Source organism: Odontesthes bonariensis, chromosome 23 (assembly GCF_027942865.1).
Source record: "Odontesthes bonariensis isolate fOdoBon6 chromosome 23, fOdoBon6.hap1, whole genome shotgun sequence".
Lineage (NCBI taxonomy): Eukaryota > Metazoa > Chordata > Actinopteri > Atheriniformes > Atherinopsidae > Odontesthes > Odontesthes bonariensis.
Genome location: NC_134528.1, coordinates 30,191,289 through 30,197,288, shown reverse-complemented (window position 1 = coordinate 30,197,288; position 6,000 = coordinate 30,191,289).

Genomic DNA, 6,000 nt, shown 5'->3' with positions numbered 1-6,000 from the left:
TGTCTTGTCATTTCCTGTTTTATTTTGAAAAGTAACTCTCCTCATGTTGTAACTCTCCGTTGGAGTGTCTTCCCTGATTCCTGATTGTGTCCACCTGTTTCCCATTGCCCTCATGTATCTTATAGTCTGCGTCTCCCTTTGTCTTGTGCCTGAGTGTTTCCTTCTGTCCATCAGCCAAGCCGGCCACCACAGTCATAGTTGCCCTTGCCTTTCTTGTTCCCGATGCTTAAGCCACAATTCTTTTGCCTCCTTGCGAGTGATTTTTGTTTTTGTTTGTAATTTTCAGAAATTAGTCTCAAGTTTCATAGCCATTTAGATTTTTTGTATAACATTTCATAGAGTTTGTAGAGCCTCCAGTTTTTAGGAGTGCATTTAGTTTGTTTTGTTTCCAGTAGTTGTGTCAAGGCTGGTGGGTTGGTAGGACACGGATGCGGACTCAGAGATGTAAAAAGCAAACTGGGTTTATTTTTAACTTAGACAAAACAAAAAGCGCGGCTGAGCCGGATAACAAGACTTAAACTGTGAAATCAAAACATGAACAGGACTATGACAAAAACAAAACAAACGACTAAGCATGGAAAAACACTCATCTTTACGTTCGTGGGTTTGTGGCATGAAGGGGTGAAAATCAAGGAAAAACATCTCACAAAAAGACAGGGGAGCCTGGAAACTGAATAGAGAACTGGGAGTGATAGGTGACTGAGTGCAGCTGGGGACAATGACAAACAGGTGACGTGAGTGAAACTAATGAGCAAACAGAAACTGTGGGGAGGACAATGGTAAACTAAAGGCCGGCGCACACCTTTACGATTCGTGTACGATTTTGTCGGCCCGATGACTTTGCATGGGAATCGTAAAGGTGTGCGGTAGCAGCCGACAAACGATTTTGGCGTTTGTCGTTTCATCGGATCAAATCAAACATGTTTGATATTTCCGTACGGATTTTCCTTGTGCCGAATACAATCGTATGTGTGTGCGGTCTCTGTTCCGATGTCATCGCGCAGGATTATTTAAACAGCCAATGGGAATAGCGCGCTTAGTCACGTTGGATGACTACGACACAAACATGGCTGCCTCCAGTTTGAAAGTCACGTGATTTGTGGCTTCCTATTTCGGTCATGTGATAACATTTGGTCAAAAAACTCGTAGGTTCGCAAGTGTGTGTGGTGGACGTGCGAGCGTGTCAAATACGGTCCGAATTGTTATGCCGATCACCCGACAAACGATGCAACGATGACATCGTAAAGGTGTGGGCTGGCCTTAAGGCCACATTTACACAAAGCCGGGTATTTAGAGAAACGAATATTTCCCCCCCTCCGTTTTCAATAATAACATGGTGCACACAACATCGTTTTCAAAAAACTTGTCATTTACATCAACCCGCATAAATACGCCGTATGCAGTAAGATGCAGTAAAAATGCTGACCTCCGTGCAATCCTTCGCCTCTGCTCCTCCATGTAGAGCAGTTGTTGCAAATGCAATAAGGCCATAATCGTTTGCACAAACGTAAAAATTAGTAGAACTTTAACATCATCCATGATAATCCTGATCAGTAGCCAAACAAACTGTAAACATAAGGCGCTCGCATGACGTTAAGCATTTTCTGGCGCATAATGTGACGTTTAAGAACCTAAAACGCCGTTTCTCCCAGTTGACACGGCAACACATAACCGGCGTTATCAGAAATCTCCACTTTGGCCGGAGGTTTTAGAAATAATCGTTTTCTGTGATAAAAACGGGGTTTTGGTGTAAATGAGAGGCCAAACCGCAGGAAAATATCTGTGTCTTCCTATCGTGTAAACGGGGCCTAAATACAAGACATGAACCCAAAAACCAAGACATAAAACAACATAAAACTAAAAACATGGGGAAAATCCCATGGGCGTGACAAGTTGTTTTTCCTCCTCAGGGAGTGATTTTGAATTTATAGTTCTTAGTTATAAGCCCTCCTCTTAACAGAGCGAGTTTCTGTTTTTTTTTTCTTCTTTTCCTTTAGGGTTATTTCTCCTTTATTCAGAGAGGTTTTTGTATATTAGATTATTTCTTTATTAAGTTTTATAGATTATATAGAATTTTTTTTTATAGCTTATTATTTTATCACTCAGTATTGGATATATAAATAAAGTCTGCCTTATTTGATACTCTGCATCTGAGTCCTCTTTAGAGTTCAGGTCTGACAACAATGAAGACAATCACAAATTATTAGCCAACTCATTCACTCGACTGATATCATTATCCATTCTAAATGTCCTGCTCAAGCTTTTATGAAACACCCATATTTGGGGAATCAACTTATCTAGCCAATGAAAACATACTATAGTTGAGCTTAATTTCTTTGATTAATTTGAATGAATTTTCTCTCTTTAGGTTTGTCTTTATGGCTTGCCACCAGAATTATGGGGGGCTGAGATTATTTTTTTTTTCCACACACAATGTTGTCTGGCCATTGATTTTTTTGTTTTTTCTTTCAGGCACATTATTCCCAACTAACCAGGGTGGGTACATCTATAATGCAACATATTTTCATTGTTTTGTAACTAATGTTTTTTATATCACTCATTTTTAGGATGTTGTGGATTAGCTTGAATTTCTGCCTACTCTCACTGATTCACCAGGGGAGAGGACACTTTTGATTAAAGTCATAGTCTTAATAATTACAAATTTGGCTGAACAATAACTGCCCAATAATGATCAGATTTAAATGCATTTGTAATTGGTCCCCAAAAGGGTCTTCTGGAACACAAAATTACAATATGCAGACCACTGTGTCATAGTGTTGATTCAACATAATGTCGTCTTATTGGCCAGTTCTATACTCGTGGATTTTCACGCAACTGGCAGTGACTCTGGGGAGGCAATATGAAATGGATAGTAAATGGCTTTAGATTTTCTGCCTACCTCCCAGGGAAGGGTGTTGTACATTACAGGCTGCAGAAAAAGATTTCTACCTGACTTGATCTTGGCATATGGGTATGCACAAGGAATACAGGAAGGGATATTTAGAAATAACAGTAAAACTAATGAAAGGAACAGGAATTCAAATATTTGGACCAAACCTTTCAGTATTAACCTCATATTGGCATGGATTTTCAGTATATTTGTTCATGAAGTTGGTATTGCTTTCATGGTGTTAATGACCAAGGTCCATCATATCTTGAAGATCTCATTGTTAGATATTTTTCCAACAGAGTCCTTTGTTCTCAACCTTAAGGTCGAGGCGGATGGCCACCCTTCCTGGTTCTGGTTCTGCCAGAGGTTTCTTCCTGTTCAAAGGGAGTCGTTTCTCTCCACAGTCGCCTCAGGCTCACAGCACACAGTGGGGGGTAAGAAAATGTTCATAAATGATTTTACTAATATGGGATGTCATACAGCTTCAAAAGAGGCGAACTATCCCTTTAACCCCAGAGGACATGAAATATTGTTACAGTCTGTAAAACCAGTTCAGGGCAGACTCTGAAGCAGACACCAATGGAGGCAGCAATAGGTAAACATGATTTATTCGGAACTGTGAGAGGGTTAAGGTTGACAGAGGGTTCGAGCTCTGGTCCAGACACGATGTATCTCTGAGTCGCTGGAGAAAAGAAGAGGTCGGTTATTTCCAGTAACAGGTTCTGGTGAGTCTTCCAAGATTGATCCAAGCTGTGTTAAAGGGGAACTCCGGGGCATTTGAAGCGCAATCCCATTGCTAAAGGTTGTCAAATACTGACAGTAGGACACAGACAGGTGCAAATTGGCGCTCCCTGTGCGGCGATTGCGCTGTTTGCGCAGCCTGTCATGCGAGGCTAATACATGGTGGCCAATGGGCAAATAATAAACCTTCCACGTAAAACAACAACTTGCACACTGCAGAAACCTCACACCACTTTATAAACCATCCGACAATAAAGTCACAAGCCTTACCATCAAAACCATATGCATGGTTCTCACATTACTGGCATGGGGACGTTACAAAACAACTTTATAAACAGCATGTCACTCACCGGTTGTTGGTATGCGCGCGCATGTGAAAGCCCAAAAGAGTCAATGGACGATACTCCCATATACAAAACAATTATCTTCTCTAGAAAAACTGCGTTCAAGTATTTAAAACATTACAACAATATTACTGGGCATGTATTGTTGTAATGTTAATCATGATGACTCTTATTTATGCTACTCTTGTTCCAGCTTCTACTCAATCATTATGGATATTTATTGTGTATAAAATATCTAAACCTTCAAAACGTAGCCTGATGTAGTGGAGTAATATGCAATTAGAACAAGCTTACCTATGCTTAAGTTGATACAGAGAGTCCAACCTGTATTATATGCATAACATAAGTGCCCTTACTGTATGCAGTGCATGACCACATCTTGGTGCAATTCAACCCAAAAAAAAACAAAAAAAAAACTAATAAACTTTATATGAAGATGTTTTCCTTGGTGGATATAACCAAAATGAGGACGAGAAACTGTGTGCAAGAAATATCATCTTTTACAGCTCCCACTAATGTATTTATTTTTGGGGGGCTTTTATGCCTTTATGGATAGGACCGTTTAGAAAGACAGGAAGCAGGGGGCAGAGAGAGGGGGAATGACATGCAGCAAAGGACCATCCGATGCGGGACTCGAAACGGGGCCAGCTGCAGCGAGGACTGTAGCCTGTTGTACATGGGGCGCCTGCTCCACTACGCCACAGACCACCCCACTAATGTACCCTTTGAACAAAACATTCATCAATACAAATACAACTGTATTGTAAATACATGTTTTGGGCACTAAATATAAAGCTGTACAGTGTGCCCATTGAAGACTTGTCTTCATCCTGTTGATTATATTGCGGTCAAGTGTTCAGTTGTGGAAGATCTGATAGGTGAACTGTGTTGCTAGTAGTATTTATGGCAAAGGTTTTACTGTACTTAATTTATACACTGGTGATAACCAGTCCATGATTCTAAAACCACACAAAGCATTCTCAAAAAATGTAGCATTCATTTTCTTGGAGTGATGCAAAACCGAAAAAGCCAGATCCATTGTTCATAATGAAATTCCAGCAATGTACATTTCATACCAGTTGGCTCTGTTGTGTTGCTGACAAAGCAGCTTGTGAAAATGGGTTCAACACCTCGAGTGCTTCACAAAAAAAAAAATTTTACTTAAAAGGTGTCATGATCCAGAGGTGCCACCAAAGAAACGTAAAGATTTGACATAATAATTGTGTTTCCTTTTTACTTGTATTGAGCCAATGAGACGAATCGTTCAAACGGGTCCAAACAGCTGTGAAATTAATTTAAAGGAGACATCATATGCCCTTTTCTGACAGGCTGACACAATTTCCTGCGGTCTTTATGAAATGTCTGTGACATGCACACCCCTTTTCCTCATGGTTTACTTCTTTTGAGATCTATCATATTCAATAACCTCTGGAGCATGTTATTACGATATGAGAGCACAGAGTAAATATCCTGACCACATACCAAACTGAAAGAAAAATACTTGACTGGTATTTCATTCTCAAATACTTCCATTTTGCTCATCTGAAGTTTGACCATGGCCCAATCCCTTTCAAAGGCCCAATCTCATTGCAGGTTATATGAAAAAATGGGCAATGCAGAATGGAACAGCCATTGGCTGGTTAATAACACCAAAGAAAACTCACATTGTAATTTTTCCATCACATATCAGCTCAATGTCAGTATCAAAAATGTACAGTCATTTAGAATATATGGCCATTAGACTGCTTCCTTTTTGCACACTTTACTATGTTGTCAACTCACTCTCCAGACATTTGTCCACACAATGCTGCAATCTATGGTTCTAAATTGTGAGATGGCAACACATCCCTTGGCAGTTTTTTTTTGGTCTGGCAATGTTCATGTAAAAAGACAGGTGTCAATAACTATGAATAGTACACCAATAGTAGACCTAACGATCTGCATGAATTCTTACCATAATCATTTGTGGTATTAGACTGCATTAAAAAGGAATAGAAAGAGGTAGGGAAGTAGAAAAGTGCAATG